Here is an 18,385-nt window from a genome sequence, read left to right as displayed (position 1 = left end):
TCAGTTGACGCCTCGTGGGAAGTGACGACTCCACCCCTGGTGGAGACAGCAGGTGGCAAGGCCCCTGCAGGTCACACGCCACCGGGTGTCCTGAACCAGACAGCCAAGCGCTCTCTCGTCAGTTGACACCTCGTGCGAAGTGACGACTCCACCACTGCGGCCGGCTTGGGTGTGGTTTGGGCGGGCACAGGTGGACCTGTTGCCTCCCTGAACACCCCCCAGTGCCGCTGGGCACTCCCTGGTCGAGGCTCCCCCCTCGACACGGAGGCCCTAGCGCGCAGTTGGCCGCGGGACTAGCGGAACTACGCTTCCCCCCAGTGAGCTTCATTGCGCAGGTCCTGTGCAAGGTCTGGGAAGGGAGTATCAAGTGCTGCTAGTTGCGCCTTACGGGCCCAACTACACTTGGTCCTCGGAGCTAATACTCCTGACGACAACTCCCCCTGGCCAAATCCCCTGGCGAAGGGCCTACTCGCAGGGGATGGACACGTTGTGGCGTTCGAGCCGGACCTCTGGGTCTGGCTCCTGGATGGGACGAGGAGTTCCTGGATGACCTACCCCCCTCAGTGGTGGAGACTGTCACTCAGGCAAGGGCCATGCCCACAAGGCTGGATGCCTTTAAGTGGCGCCCCTTCTCGTCCTGGTGCTCTTCTCGAGGAGAAGACCCGCGGAATTGCTCGCTCAGGAACGTGCTGTCCTATTGCAGGAGAGGCTGGGGAGTAATCTCCCCTTCCACATTGGAACGTGGGTACCCGCTGTCGCGGTTATCACGTACCAGTTGCTGGTGAGCCTCTGGGGCGGCATGACCTGATTATTAGGTTCCTCTAGGGCGCGAGGGGCTAAGGCCTCGTCCGCGCCCCGTACCCTCTTGGGACCTTAAGGTGGACCTTTGGGTCCCCTTTTTTCGGGCCCTGCCGAGAGCCCCTTCCTCGTTCTGCGAGGGGGGTTGGCTCTCCTGCTGGGGCTCGAGTCCATCCAGAGGGTGAGGCACCTGCAAGCATTCCGTGTCCACCGATTGCCAAATTTCAGGCCCGGTGACTCTCACGTGATCCTGAGACCCCGGCCGACTTACGTGCCCAAAGTTCCGCCGCCCCCCTTTGGGACTAGGTGGTGAACTTGCAGGCGCTCCCACACCGGGAGAAAGACCCAACCTGTACGTGGGGTGTCCAGTAAGCGCATTGCGCCTCTACTCGAACCACACTGAGGGCTTCAAGGCCCTGAGCAGCTCTTGTCTGTTATGGAGGTCAGCAACGGGAGTGCTGTATCCGAGGAGAGTTGTAGCGCTGGGTCGCACACGCCGTCACTACGGCGTGCCGATCCTAGCCCGTGCCCATTTGAGTGACGGTACACTCCGCTCGGGGTGTGACCTCCTCGTGGGCATCGGCTTAGTGCGCCTCTCTGGCAGACATCTGTAGAGTTGCGGGTTGGGCTACGCTATACCTCGCAGAGGCTTACAACCTCCGTGGGGAGTCGGCAGCTCGAGTCTTGCCAGCAGGTGAGACCAGCAGTCGTGGGGCGTACGCCTGCGCATAGCGCCATTCCCCTTCTGAGGTGGACCAGTGCGCTATGGGCTGCCTCCCTTCTTTCCCCAAGGGTGAAGAATAGGCAGTCCGTCCATCCATCAATAGCACTCAGGGCGGCGGGCTCGGCGGAGCAGCCCTGCCGCCTATGGCCGGGTATCAAGCTGAGTTATTACATATAGCTCTAACCGGACCTAGTGCCCCACACGTAGTAACCCCCCACTAGGGTGGTTCCGTCTGAGATGTCGTCATGAGATGGTTCATCCACCTTGCGGCATTCCGCACATACCTCCCATGAGTTCTCCCCTATTTGGTGAGACCATGTTGGTGTCTCCACTGTATTCCCCCCTAGGGTGGGAAGTGGTCTCCGTAGCGCACGTCCTCATTGAAGGAACAGCGCTTACCCAGTAGCCCTACGACTGGATGGCCCTCGCCAATGGGGCCGTCTGAGTTGGCAGAGGGCAGGGGCTACTCATCTTTGCCAAAAGCTCTGGGAGCCCCTGCCTGCCCACTGGAAGGTTACAAATTTCGCGATAGCGCTCACGTGTGGCTCGCCCAGGCCGGTCAACGTCGCTTCGCTAGAGATTGTGACGCGGCTAGTGCCGTGGCGTTTTCCATAGGAACCCCATCTGTCGGCTTCGACACAACGTCGAGAGACCGACAGAAAGGGAACGTCCCGGTTACGTATGTAACCTCTGTTCCCTGATGGAGGGAACAAGACGTTGTGTCCTTCTTGCCACGACAATAGCCGTCCGCTGCAGCAGTCACGAGATGCTCTCAGGCTCCTCAGCACAAAAGGTGAATGAATGAGCACGCCGGCTCCCCTTTTATACCCGGATATCCGGGGGCGGAGCCCGGCATGCAAATTTCATTCGCCAATTTCATTGGCCTTTTCAAAATAGTCAGAGACGATTGGTTCTCAAGGGCGAACCCCATCTGTCGGCTTCGACACAACGTCTTGTTCCCTCCATCAGGGAACAGAGGTTACATACGTAACCGGGACGTTTAGCATCCTCCACAGTCTCACCAGTTTTCCCATCGATGTGAGAAACTCATTAACATTAGTGGTGGGCAATGTGATAACAATTCTGTTTCATCGTATTTATAGTAACAAGAAAACAATATATGTACAATGATATACTGTACATTTAACGGTGCTTGTGCACACGTTCACATATTTACAGAGCATACATATTTATTTACATATTTACGAACAGCAACATCTTTAAAATGACAGGGTTGAGCAATAGTTTATTTTCAAAATAATACATATACAAAACACACATGTATCTTAAAATAATCAAAACATATCTTGATGGGCTTGTATATTTATTGGAAAACATTTTGATCTGTTATGTTTGTGAGAACAAATTAACAGATCATAAATGTATGTATAATAATACAATTATTTATATTTACTGTACATGCATACATAAACTCCGGTATAATTTCTTCTTACATTGTTTTATTACCAAAGTCCTGGTGTTGTTTTGCACAAATGCCGTAGCTACAATCTTTTGTAACGCGTGCACGGATGTACCTGTTGGTTTTTTACCCTAAAGGGATACTTCACCCAAAGATTTTAATTATGTCATCATTTACTCACCTTCTGTATCTGTATAAAGTCTTTTTTCTGACGATCACAGAGGAAGATATTTGCAAGAATTCTTATAACCAAACAAATGTTGCCCCCCATTGACTCCCATAGTAAAAAACATAATGGTACGTCAAAAGTGCCCAAGAACTGTTTGCTTTCCTACATTCTTCAAAATGTCTTCTTTTGTGTAATTTTTCCTGCTCTGGCTAATGATGACAGATTCAATTGAGTAAATTAGGGCTGTGCAAAAATATCGATATGTTTTTCACGATAGTGTATCGATAGTCCGACCTCTACTATCGATGCATTTATTAAAATCACGACTAAACAAGACTGAAGTTGCGAAAGTGAAAAGCTGTCAAACAATGCGAGTAAATAACTATTCCGTCTCCTAAATGCAATCTAAAGAATGCACAAACTGACACCGCTATCACACTGAAGACCAGCCAACGCAACCTTGCTGAAAAAAACAACTGCCCAAATAAATTAGAAAATTCATTCATTTAATGGTTATATTTGAAATTGCATTAGATTTAATTGAAACTATAATGCTGTCTACTGGTACGTGATGGATTCTCTTGGTGGGATGACAGGTGGTTGACAGCATTATTTTCAGCTCAGTTTTTTTGCAATATATTGCTATTATGTATCATAACGAAATATATTCAATATACTGTATTGTGACTTCTCTGTCTATCATGATATGTATCGTATCACAAGGCCCTTGGCAATACACAGGCCTAGAGTAAATGAGGACAGACTTTTCATTTTTGGGGAAGAAAATACTCCGTCTCATGTCATTCTATACCTGTATGACTTTCTTCCGCAGAACCCAAAAAAGCAGAACGCCATTGACTTCCGTTATATGGACAGAAAGAGTCATACACAGGTTTTGACTGACATGAGGGTGAACAAATGATGACATCATTCTTGGTTTTGGGGGAACGGTCCATTCAGATCATATAACACTTCAGGAGAACTACGATATAAACTTTATTTCAAAAACTACTATAAATAATGTTATAATGTATAACATGTGAAATGAATCTTGCTTTGGTGCCCCGGATGTTTCAAAATACAGCCATTTTGAACGGAATCCATAACATATATTGTGTAACTGTAGTTGTCGGTGAAGGGAGAGAACACAATCAGGTGTTTGTAAGACAAGGTGCAGGAGATGAGCTGTGGTTTAGAGATGTTGGAAATGAGCCTGGTCATGGCCTGTTTATTGGTGCCGGAATGAGCGAAGTCATCGTGCTTTTGTAACTCAATGCTCACCGTGATGGCCCGCGGCAGCTGGACGGCCACCATATCTGTGTTTGTGTTGTGCGCATGCGTTCTGCAAAGACCCACTACACTGGACCTTTACGGAGAAACACTTACTCCTCTGTGTGTATGTGTATGAAAGAGTGTGTGACTGCTCCCCAGTTTCATAACAGTCCACCGTTCATCATAACAGCATCATCATAATATACTTTAAAGGGAGAGAATGATGTTACAGCAAAAAATTATTTGAACCGTACCTTCAGGCACATAGTAGGTCTTAGGCGTACCCTAAAACGCGTGCAATATTTGATGTTTGTTAAAAATAACTACTGTAGTAGTTTGGCTGTATCGCACTGGAGTGTTGGCCTGGATGTTCATGAGTAATATAAGGTAGGGCTGCGTAATAGGGCTGTGCAATTAATCGAAAATGACTCGTAATCGTCAATTTTGGCCTTCATCAATTACAAAAACAAAATAATCAAGGTAAACGATTATTGTGCTGAATTCCATTTGGCAAGGATACTCTGTTTTCTTGTAGTATAAATCCACAGCGCACACCTTTCCTTTACAGTCGTTCAGCAGTGCTATTTCTGTACATTTATTTTTCGGTTCAATTCAGTTAAAAAGCCAAGTTTTTTTTTCTATGTTGTTATAAAGGTTAATGAGTAATCGTGTTAAATAATCGGGATCGGGAGGATTGGCCAAAATAATCACGATTATGTTTTTTGTCATAATCGAGCAGCCCTCCTGCGTAATATATCGAAATATTGAAAATGTGCATTGAAAATGTGTGTATATATATATATATATATATATATATATATATATATGTGTATAATTATTCTTTTAAATCACGTTATGTGTAGACCACTTTGGGGGCACTTAGGGGACACCTGGATCCATCATTGGTATTATATGAAATATAGACATTTATCGTACATTTTATGGAATCAAACAGAAAAATAAGACCTATTGATGTTCCAGCATTGTATAACAGCATTTGTTTTTGTTTTTATAAAAAAGAAATTGTTTAAGATTACACGTTTTTATAAGGGGGGGGGGCCGTACAACAAAAAAGTTTGAGAACCACTGACGAATATTTTAAAGTTTCAATTATATATGTGAGATTTTAAAATAATAAAACGGAGACCGGATATCGCATTATTTAGTATGCTATCGCATATCTCGCAAAGCCCTAATATATGGTAACATTACCTTTTCTTCAACCGATCTGAGCTTGTCTTCTTGGACACACTTTGTTTTGTGAGTCCCAGACGGACAGACTCATTTTGGCTGGCTGATATTCATATGAGACTTTGGACATTCAGGGTCAGTTTGTATTGTGACCTTTCCTGGCAATCCGCATGCATCCTACATGAATTCATTACCTCAAGTGTGAGCATCAGCAGTAAAACAGAGAAATAGATTTAACTGAGGTCATCTTAATGATTGTCTCTCTCTTTTGTCACTATGCATGATGCTGTTTTTCTGTTTGCCTTGTTGTGCAGTTTTCGTATGATTTTTGTCTTGTGGAAACATTGAAATGTATTAAGAGGTATTGCATAAAAAACTCAAATTGTTACACTAAACGGAAATATATTAAGTGGACTTTTTAATAAATAAATCCTAATACATCTTTTTTTTCCTAATACATTCTTCTCTCTCAGGAGCTCTGTGTGGATATACCCCGTGAGGTGGCGTCTCTTCGCGATGCCAAGATGGCAAGCCTGGTCCTTCCCACAGGCATCCACGTGCTACGCCGCTTCACTCCGGAGTCGCTGGCGGAGATCGAGAGGATCATCCAGGAGAACAGCAGTGAGGAAGAGGTGGCAGAGGAGACGCTACAGGCTCCCAGCAAAGACCTAGAGGCTGGGAAGAACCTGCCCATGATCTATGGCGACCCACCAGACGACCTCCTCAACACCCCTTTGGAGGACATAGACCCTTTCTACAAAGCACAGAAAGTCAGTCTCATTCTCACGTGTGTTGTTCACATGCCGTGTGTGTGTAAACCTGCTCCTCTTTTCATTAGGTGTAACCTCTGCATTAATCTCCTCTGCAGACATTTATTGTCATAAGCAAGGGAAACACAATCTACAGGTTCACTGCTGAACCGGCGCTGTATTTTATCAGTCCGTTTAGTGTCGTCAGAAGAGGAGCCATCAAGATTCTCATACATTCATATCCTTCATATGGCAGCATGACCTTTTAAGGTTTACATTAAATACTGTTCAAGCCCTTTTTCATTGTCGTAATCTGATGTATTTCTCATTGAAATGAGATTTTCACTATTTCACAATATTGAAGCAGTGTTCATTTTACGTTTGGGGTCGTCTATCATCAGTTTGCTCAGATTACCCAGTTTATGAAGAAAACATAATTCAATTAGATCGTATTTATAAAAAATAACCAAATTAAAGGGATGGTTCACCCAAAAGTGACAACTTTGTCGTTTACTCACCCTCAGATTGTTACAAACCTGTATTAATGTCTTTGTTCTGCTGAACACAAATATAGATATTTGGAAGAATGTCAGTAAACATATCTCATCCCCTGTGGACTCCCATAGGGTTTATTTTCCCTACTATGTAAGTAAATTGGGAATGAGATCCGTTTGGTTACAGACATTCTTCCAAATAACTTTCTTTCTGTTCTGCAGAACAAAGACATTGATACAGGTTTGTAACAAACCCAGGGTGAGTAAATGATGACAGAATGTGCAGTTTTGGGTCAACTGTCCATTTAATGTAAAGATTTGTGTGCGTGTAAATAGTCCTTTAAAATGTTCCAGAGAATCAGTCACAGATACTTAATTTTCCACTATTTCTTGTATATTATTAGAATATCTAGTAAAACATATCATTTCCATTATGTGTAATTTGTTTAAATTACAACATATGCACTCAGGCATAGCCAGACGCATTACAGTAATAAGATATTTTAGGAGAAAATACAATAAAATACCAATATAGTAATGTATTTCTTTGTTAATATTGTATTCTGCTTTGTACAAGGTAGAGATCAAAAGTATCATTGTTATGATTTTTTATTTAGTTTCACGATGAAATGTTTTATAATTGAAATCATTACTGCCGTGATGTTTCAGTGGTATCGTGAGAATGACCCAAACATAGCAAGTATTATTTCATGTATTTAGCTGCTAAAGGTTTCTGTCTCTCCCCTATGTCATCTCTCTGTATCATTAAAACACACATGAACACACTCATCATTTATACAGAACCGTTCTGTGAATAATACATGAATGCTCGTAGTTTATACATCATCGCTTTATATCAATCCTTTTCACTAAAACCATCTATAATGTTTATACCGGTGTTTACACCATAAAACTATTCCGTAATCTCACAGTGCACTTTGTGAAGAGTGTTTGGTGTATAGACCTTGACTGTCTTTCAGATATTTCAGTATGTTGATCATGATCACCATCCTGTCCAACTGTACGTTCATGACCATGAGTAATCCTCCAGCCTGGAGTAAAACTGTGGAGTAAGAGCCCTGCTCTTTCACTTATGCAAAATCTCACATTTGTTTCTGCAGAAATACACTCAAGTACTTCTGGTCATATTAGAGGTTAAAATCACACATAGTAATCAACTTGGATAGCAATGTAACAAAAGAGACATTTTAAAAGGATAGTTCACCCATGTTGTTACAAGCCTGTATATATTGTTTTGTTGTGCTAAACACACACAAAAAAAGATATTTGGAAGAATGCTCCTAACCAAACATTATGTATACTGGTTTATAACAATCATTTTGTATTGACGCACATCATTTAAATAAATCTTGCCTACAGAATAATCTGTATAGGGTTGAAATGAAATATTAACATGTTTCCGTGCACATATTTAGATTTAGTTTATGATTCTTTAAATCTGCCGTGTTATATGTCCTGGAAATCGCAAACTACAACCTATTTATTTGTTCATTTCAAACTATGGTGATGTTTATTTTGTTCCACAGTAATATGTGGATATCCCTATGGTTGTAGATATGTCTTTACTGGTATATACACCTTTGAAGCAACAGTCAAAGTTTTGTCCCGAGGCTTTTGCATCGGACCTTTTACATTCCTGCGTGACCCGTGGAACTGGCTGGATTTCATGGTCATCAGCATGGCGTGAGTATTCCTCACATCTTGACAGAAATATACGCTGTTAAATGACGACCCTTCAATAATAAGATACGATTCTGCGGCGGTGACGTTCTGCTGTTGATTTTTGCTGGGAATCTCTGGCTTAAGTGCTTTATGTAAATGTTAACGTAAATGAATATTTATTGTGTGGTTTTGTGATTTGTGTCTAGATACATCACAGAGTTTGTAGATCTTGGCAATTTGTCAGCACTGAGGACGTTCCGTGTGCTCCGAGCTCTCAAAACCATCACCGTTATTCCTGGTGGGTTAAAAGTGTTTTTTAATTGTGTTTTATACGATACGTTTTCCATCATCAGTCTTCATAAGTGTCCAAATATATTTTACTGCTCTTTTACGTACATAGATATGTGTGTTCTCAGGTTTGAAAACCATTGTCGGGGCTCTGATCCAGTCGGTCAAGAAGATGGTGAATGTGATGATTCTGACCGTCTTTGCGCTGGCTGTTTTCGCTCTCGTCGGCCTGCAGCTGTTCATGGGAAATCTGCGTCATAAGTGCATTCGCTGGCCCATCCCAAACGGCACCGACATCTTTGATGACTACAATTTTACTCTGATCAATGACACCACCCTGAACGGCACTGACACTTTCGATTTCAATGCCTACATAGAAAATGAAGGTGAAGTCAGGTCAAGGTTATTTAACATTTATCATCTTTACTCAACAACGTCTTTCATAGTTAACACTAGTTGCGTGACGGTCATCAGAGTAAATCAAACAGCATTATGCTGAATTTCATTTTAGATCCTCAACTCGTGCCGATCAAACTCTGGTATGATGAAAAGATCTCATCCTTCTTTAGTCTGATAGTCTTGTCAGTTCCATTTCAGTTTGCTAGAGTCAGATCAATGTGTCTTCTTTTCCTTTCATTTGATGACCTTGGAACAGCTTTTTTGAAATGGAACTGACTCGAACACCTTGTTAGACACGCTAATACATACGACCGACTGCCAATTCAGTGCCAATCCGGAGACGACGAGAGAGAGAAACTCGCAGCAGCTTCTGGGGAAAGATCAGGAGATGTCCAGTCTGAGAGAACAGCTGCGGGCCGCACACGGGGACGTGGCGTCCTCACTGCATGACAAACTCCTGCAGAAACACCAGGAGGCTCAGCAGAGAGAGAGACAGTTTCAGACCCTGTTAAAAGAGACAGAAGACCTGAAAAACAAGTACTGTGCCGCATCTCAGATGTGTGAAGAACTCCAGAAACAAAAGGTAGGGCGTTGACTTTAGACCCTCACTTATCTAAAAGTGAACGCCTGTCATGTCACTTTAAACCTTTATAATGTTTCTTTCATGGCACACTTTTTGAGGGATGTCTTGACAATGACTATTGTATTAATAACCGTGATTACTGACACCGTTTCAATATGACACACATCATGCTATAGTAATACGCAATGCACCTATTTTTGCCTTGAGATCCACAATAGTTACAAAATATTTTGAAAGCATTTATCAAATAAAACATTTATCACACACGAAACACTATTTTCAGTGAATTTGGACAACAATTCTCATATTGTGAACATCTAAAATATTGTGACATGCCTAGTGCTTTTATCCCTTATATTAAAACTGGAGTACAATCGTAGCTTTCAAGCTCAAAATTATGTAAAACGAATCGTGTGCATTATACCTGAATTCTATATGCCAAGTATTAAACAATTCGGATGCGTTTATGATCTTCGGGCAAATGCTTGCAGTGTTAGGTTCACACACTAGGTAGCAATGTTTGATCAAACACATATATTTACTTTGAGAAGTCTTCTGGTTAGGATGTAACCGCAACAAACTCTGCAAGGGATTATTTTTGAGCTGATTTATTTATGTTCGGCTCAGGAGAGATGTAATTGATTTGATTTGATTTGATTGAATTTATTGTCATTGTTAAGTTGTGATAAGCAGAGGCGGACAGAGTACACAGGTTCATTACTTGAGTAAAAGTACAGATACCCCTTGCTAAATTTTACTCAAGTACAAGTAAAAGTACTACAGTCAGATGTGTACTTAAGTAAAAGTACTGAAGTACATGTTTTTAAAAGTACTTGAGTATCAAGAGTACAAGAGTACATTTTCTAAATATTGCATTACTACTGCCACAGTGCTTACATTTATGTACAGAAACGTCCTACATGGAGTTATGAAAAATGTTAATGTTAATACCTTGGAGAATGTTAAAGGAATTTAAAGTAAAATAAAGTAATTTTAATCTTTTTACCATGCTTTATTCTTTTCACCTCTGCTAGAGTTTTAATGGATTTTTTGCACCCACATTTGAACCGAACAGTTTTAAACAACACACCGCATACTCAAGAACATCAAAGCAAATACTCGGCTTACATTAATGAGTAATATTAGAAAATACAATTCAGCTAACAATTGTGTGTACATGTGAGTTTCTCTGTTTTTTCATCAATCAGTGGTGGCGTTTCATCAAAACCTAGGGTATGGCGAAATTTCCTCAGACCATACAAAAACGAACCACAATGAAACCAAATGATACCACATATATGTAACCACAAAACTTAAAGTAGTAAAAAATAACCCAGCCAGATGTTGTCATAACCACCACCAACGACTACGTTAATCGACTATGAGACTAAAATATAAACCAACCATTGATCAGATTCAGCAAACAAGATTAAATATAAAACATGTCTTACCTTGTCGCAAGGTTGTTAAGCCTTGATTCTTTTCATTTTTAAGCTAATCCTGGCATAGCTAGTGGCAAATCGCAAAATACATAATAGCCTAAACTGCGACTGCACTACAAAGTCTTTTTTTATGATGTTTTATTAACAAAGTTCGGGAGGAACCTAAGCATATAAATCAGCCCGATGTTCCATCAGCAGTAATCACCTATCAGCCGAGCACGCTATCTCTACTTAATTATCTAGGCTGGTTCACCATCAGCAATCACCTATCAGCCGAGCACGTAATCTCTACTTAATGATCTAGGCTGGTTCACCATCAGCAATCACCGTATCTACCCTATCAGCTCCTGCAAGCTCTATCATAAATAGACAAACAATCTTACCTGTTGCATCTTGTCAGATAAGCATCGTCAAGTTTCGCCACTATGTCAGAGTCTCCCGTGGTCTCTAAAGTAGCAAACGTTCCAGATCCTTCGGTGCCATCATGCGCACCCCAGCTTTCCAGCTCAGGGTCGGATTATACGGACTATTTCCAAGCTTCGCCGCGGGGCCGCCATCCCCGCCGCTCTGAGCGGCGTGCATCTAAGAGGAAGGGTTCGTCATCGCTCCCACCGGCACGATCTCCACCTCATTCACCGGCGTCATCATACGCCTCTGCGCTCCCCAAGATATCTGCATGCAGCAAGTGGACGATCCAGAGCCTTCGTCTGGCCCTTGCCAACGCGGACGTCCCATTCAGCAGGCGGATGTCGAAACTAGAGCTCTACACCCTTTACGTGTCGTCCCAGGCTGACGTCCCCTCGATGAGGTTGGCACGATCGGCTGTCAATAAGGAGCCAGGCTCGGCTCGGGGTCCCGTCTATTCCAGGCACGGGCAATCTACCTCCGCGGCTCGGCTAGGCCTCCCTCACTCGAGCCGACGCAGCAAGCCTTCGGCAAGTCTTGGAAGCGTTCAGGTCATGCTAGAAGCCACGGATATCCCGATCGAGCACCTCCGGCAGCCCGCGGCATATCAGCTCAACGCGTGGGACAGCACAGCGACTGTAGATGACCGCCCCGTACAGGCTGGCCGGCAACTCTCAGGAGCCCTGGCTCACCCATACGTCTCAGGCGTGAGGCTGCCTCCGGCACGCCCCACGTTTTCATTGGCCACAGCCGCTGCGATGCCAGCGCCTCCACACGTGCATGTGATGGAACCTCCACCAGTCCCCAGCAACATCAGAGCGCAGATTTTGGCAGAAGTCCAGGCTGCTGGCGCTCGAAGCGGACCCCAGGCCTATTCCTGTACAACCTTATCCGGAGTTGATCTTCCAGTGAATCACCCACTGCAAACGCTTCTCGATGCCTCTCTCAATTCCATAACTAAGGCAGTTTCCCCCAGGACCCTGCAATCATACCTCACGGCGTGGAGAAGCTTCAGATCATTTCACCAGGCTTTCAGCATTCCCTTCCCAGAATTTTCTCTCCTCACAATTACCTCATACATCTCATTTCTCAACACCGCAAAAAACCTTCAGGCCAGCTCCATCAGAGGTTACCTCAGCGGACTCCAGTTCTTCCATAAATTGATTTTCAACTCCCCGTCACCGGCCATAGCAAGCTCCCAAACATCAATGGTTATCCAAGGCATACGAAGATCCCAACCCGCCCGTCAGGACGCTAGGAGGCCCATTACCTTGGAGATTCTCACCAAATGCATCTCCACCCTCCGCAAGGGATATCACTCCACACATGTTGCCCGCACACTTGACGCCATGTTCACATTGGCGTTCTTCGGCTTTCTACGATGCTCAGAGATCACCACCACATCCAAATTCGACCCTTCAGTTCACCCCACCATGAATGACCTCCAGGTGCTGGATTCGGAGACGATTTCTTACTCGATTAAGCAAAGTAAGACTGACCAGATCAGGAGAGGTCATTTCGTCTACGTGTTCAACATCAATTCACCGATTCAGCCATATCGAACCCTCCTAGCCTACCTTCGCTACAGACAACCCCGGTCAGCGGCCTTATCGGATCCCCTCTTCGTCGACGACTCTAATCGCCCGGCCTCACGCTTCTGGTTTCAGAAGCACCTCAAAGCCGTCCTGCTCCAATCTGGCATCCCAGCAGACAACTTTTCCGGTCACTCCTTCCGCATAGGCGCAGCTACCACAGCCGCCCAAAAGGGCCTATCCCAGCCGCAGATCCAAGCCCTAGGCCGTTGGTCATCAGAGGCTTTTAGAAGCTACATCCGGACAGACTTGTCGCTCCTCAGGGAAGCCCAGCAAACACTCCTTGCCCGTATCATCTGATAGTCTCGGATGTTAGTTCAAACCTCAGCCACTTTGACTCATGATTCCTTGAAGATCGCATCACCTTCGGACCAATCGACTCAAGCAGGCGTCGCATTAACAAGTTACCAGTTGTCCAGCTTTGACACCCGGGAACACCTTCGGAGGAGATGGTTCTCACATCTGGGGCTCGGCTGAGCCAGTCTTCTTTGCTGAAGGCGGCACCACAATACAGTTTGTTAACAAGGCAGCCAGCGCTTCCATCTCACGACGTTGTTCTCAAAGTCTCGAAGACTGCACCACTCGCCCAACCGGCCCCGCAGGGGTCCTAGCCTCCAACAAGTGCTCCGTAGCAGTAGGCACCACCAGCAATGAAGCCAGTATCGCAGCAGCGACCGCCCCCGCAGGGGCCCGAGCTTCCAACAAGTGTTCTGTAGCAGCAGGCACCACCAGCAATGAAGCCAGTATCGCAGCAGCGACCGCCCCCGCAGGGGCCCGAGCTTCCAACAAGTGCTCTGTAGCAGCAGGCACCACCATCAATGAAGCCAGTATCGCAGCAGCGACCGCCCCCGCAGGGGCCCGAGCTTCCAACAAGTGCTCTGTAGCAGCAGGCACCACCAGCAATGAAGCCAGTATCGCAGCAGCGACCGCCCCCGCAGGGGCCCGAGCTTCCAACAAGTGCTCTGTAGCAGCAGGCACCACCAGCAATGAAGCCAGTATCGCAGCAGCGACCGCCCCCGCAGGGGCCCGAGCTTCCAACAAGTGGTCTGTAGCAGCAGGCACCACCAGCAATGAAGCCAGTATCGCAGCAGCGACCGCCCCCGCAGGGGCCCGAGCTTCCAACAAGTGCTCTGTAGCAGCAGGCACCACCATCAATGAAGCCAGTATCGCAGCAGCGACCGCCCCCGCAGGGGCCCGAGCTTCCAACAAGTGCTCTGTAGCAGCAGGCACCACCAGCAATGAAGCCAGTATCGCAGCAGCGACCGCCCCCGCAGGGGCCCGAGCTTCCAACAAGTGTTCTGTAGCAGCAGGCACCACCAGCAATGAAGCCAGTATCGCAGCAGCGACCGCCCCCGCAGGGGCCCGAGCTTCCAACAAGTGCTCTGTAGCAGCAGGCACCACCAGCGTGCATTGGTCACGCAACGCGCATTGGTCGCACAAGGGTCACACTCGTGCATTGGTCACGCAACGCGCATTGGTCGCACAAGGGTCACACTCGTGCATTGGTCACGAAACGCGCATTGGTCGCACAAGGGTCACACTCGTGCATTGGTCACGCAACGCGCATTGGTCGCACAAGGGTCACACATTTGTGCATTGGTCACGCAACGCGCATTGGTCGCACAAGGGTCACACTCGTGCATTGGTCACGAAACGCGCATTGGTCGCACAAGGGTCACACTCGTGCATTGGTCACGCAACGGGCATTGGTAGCACAAGGGTCACACTCGTGCATTGGTCACGCAACGGGCATTGGTCGCACAAGGGTCACACTCGTGCATTGGTCACGAAACGCGCATTGGTCGCACAAGGGTCACACTCGTGCATTGGTCACGCAACGCGCATTGGTCGCACAAGGGTCACACTCGTGCATTGGTCACGAAACGCGCATTGGTCGCACAAGGGTCGACCGCCCCCGCAGGGGCCCCGAGCTTCCAACAAGTGCTCTGTAGCAGCAGACACTACTAGCAATGAGGTAAGTATCACAGCAGCATCTGCCCCCGCAGGGGCCCGAGCTTCCAACAAGTGCTCTGTAGCAGCAGACACTACTAGCAATGAGGTTAGTATCACAGCAGCAACTGCCCCCGCAGGGGCCCGAGCTTCCAACAAGTGCTCTGTAGCAGCAGACACTACTAGCAATGAGGTTAGTATCACAGCAGCAACTGCCCCCGCAGGGGCCCGAGCTTCCAACAAAGCTCTGTAGCAGCAGACACTACTAGCCATGAGGTCAGTATCGCAGCAGCGATAGCCCTAACAGGCCCTCATCCTTTCGTTTATTAAAATTCAGGTTGTACCTCCGTAACGCACAGCATGGCATTTGGGGGGGTGTATGCGTACTTCGGCGGTTGTCCAGCTTTATTTGCATTTGGGGGGTGTGTTCTGGGCTCGAGCCGGTTCCGAGCCCGGAGCACTTGCTCTGAGCAGGGTAGAGTGCTCCGGGTTCGGATAGATCCGGCGGGCTCGGAGCCCACTCCCTGCACAACACGCCAAATACGCATAACCTTCATTCCCATGCTTTACCATCTATCCCAACAAGGAGCTGTTTATTAGCGAGGGCGAACTCGTGAAATGATGTTTTATTAACAAAGTTCGGGAGGAACCTAAGCATATAAATCAGCCCGATGTTCCATCAGCAGTAATCACCTATCAGCCGAGCACGCTATCTCTACTTAATTATCTAGGCTGGTTCACCATCAGCAATCACCTATCAGCCGAGCACGTAATCTCTACTTAATGATCTAGGCTGGTTCACCATCAGCAATCACCGTATCTACCCTATCAGCTCCTGCAAGCTCTATCATAAATAGACAAACAATCTTACCTGTTGCATCTTGTCAGATAAGCATCCCTCCTCCACCCCAGCTCCTCTCATTTTTCTAAAGTCCCGCAGGACCCCCGGGGGGGTGTGTTCTGGGCTCGAGCCGGTTCCGAGCCCGGAGCACTTACTCTGAGCAGGGTAGAGTGCTCCGGGTTCGGATAGATCCGGCGGGCTCGGAGCCCACTCCCTGCACAACACGCCAAATACGCATAACCTTCATTCCCATGCTTTACCATCTATCCCAACAAGGAGCTGTTTATTAGCGAGGGCGAACTCGTGAAATATGACATGGCTGCGCCAACAGGTTATGGGCCCAGGAGAGAAGTAGGTAACCGATGGAATCGACTTTGTTTTGATGGAGATGAACAGAATTACGAACTTTTAAAGTTTTTAGGCCATCTGCGACTGATCGGGCTAAAGGAGATTATTTTACGGGCACCTGCTGCAGATGACGAAGATGATAAAAACGAGGAAGCATATGCTGAATTGATACAATTCTTAGACGACAAAAGTTTGGCCCTTGTAATGAGGGAAGCCGCGGACGACGGAAGAAAAGCTCTGCAGATCTTGAGAGACTACTATGCAGGTAATGGAAAACCACGTGTAGTAAATTTGTACACAGAATTAACGTCCTTGCAGAAAACTGCAAATGAGACTGTTACAGATTACATTCTTCGAGCAGAGACCGCGATTACGGCACTGAGAAATGCTGGTGAAACTCTTAGTGATGGACTGTTAATTGCGATGATTTTAAAAGGATTACCCAATTCGATCAAACCATTTAATATACACGTCACACAAGGTGATGAAGACCTAACTTTCGTAGAATTCAAGACTAAATTGAGAAGTTTCGAAAGCACCGAAAAGTTTCATGCTAGCTCAAGTGATGACAACGCGATGCGAGCGAGCGCATCTACTTCAGGTTTCAGAGGACGACGAGAACGATTTACAGACGGCGACATAATCTGCTACAGTTGCAACCAAAGAGGACACAAAGCCCAAGCATGTCCGAACCAGCTTCGCAGGGGGCAGTGGTGTGGTTACTGCAAAAGTTTGACACATAAAGATACATCATGCAGGCGCAAAAAGAGACAATGTAAAACATGTTAAAGATACAGAGGATGACAACGAGCATGCGTTTGCATTTAAGATAAGTGACTGCCCGATCTACGGATTGCAACGAAAGGGACTGATGGTTGACACAGGAGCGACATCACATATTGTCACCGACATCAGAATGTTTAAGAACTTTGATGACGAGTTCCAGTCAGAAAAACATTGCATCGAGATAGCGGACGGAACCAGAGCGAATGGGGTGGCGCTGAAGCGAGGCGATGCCGAGGTGTACCTGATTGACAGCGAGGGACGTCAAGTGATGACGACGCTCAAGAAAGCCCTGTATATACCATCGTATCCTCAGGAAATTTTTTCTGTCAAGGCAGCGACAACGAGTGGAGCCTCGATCAACTTCAAGGAAGGATGTGATGAACTCACTCATAAAGACGGTACCAAGTTTGACATACAACAATACAATAGACTTTACTATCTGAACACTGTAAGTGAAGAAGATGATAGTTGTAACGGGTGTTATGATATCCAAACTTGGCACGAGATTCTTGGTCACTGTAATTATGATGATGTTTCCAAATTGCAGAATGTTGTTAAGGGAATGATAATCAAGGGTAAAATTGACAAGTCTAATCTAGATTGTGAAATTTGTACTCAAGGGAAATTTGTGCAGAGCAGAAACCGAGAACCAGACGCACGAGCTAAAGCTGCACTTGAACTAGTGCATACTGATTTAGCTGGTCCTATTGAACCAGTGGCTAAAGATGGGTTTAGGTATGCTCTGGCATTTACTGATTAATGCAATGAAAGAAGAAATGAACTCTCTTAAGGAAAACGACACATTTACCTTAACCATACTACCAGAGGGTAAACATGCAGTGGGGGGTAGGTGGGTCTACGCCATTAAAAACAATGCAGATGAGTCTGAAACCTATAAGGCCAAATATGTTGCTAAGGGTTAACCAGAAGGATTTGAGGTGAAGACAGACATTGATGAAAAACTTGTCTGTAAATTGAACAAATCACTGTATGGTTTAAAGCAGTCAGGAAGAAATTGGAACAAAATGTTACACGACCACCTTACGGAGAACGATTTTCTGCAGAATCCTGCAGACAATTGTGTATACACCAAACAAACTGTAAAAGACAGGGTGATACTGGTAATTTGGGTTGATGATTTAATCATTGCTGCCAGTAGTGATGATTTGTTGAAAGATGTAAAAGCAATGTTGACTGCAAAATTCAAAATGAAGGATCTGGGAAAACTGAAACATTTCCTAGGTATAGACT

The sequence above is a fragment of the Barbatula barbatula genome (genome assembly GCF_947034865.1).
Source record: "Barbatula barbatula genome assembly, chromosome: 16".
In the NCBI taxonomy this organism is placed as follows: Eukaryota; Metazoa; Chordata; class Actinopteri; order Cypriniformes; family Nemacheilidae; genus Barbatula; species Barbatula barbatula.
Note: the sequence above shows the minus strand (reverse complement) of the source record.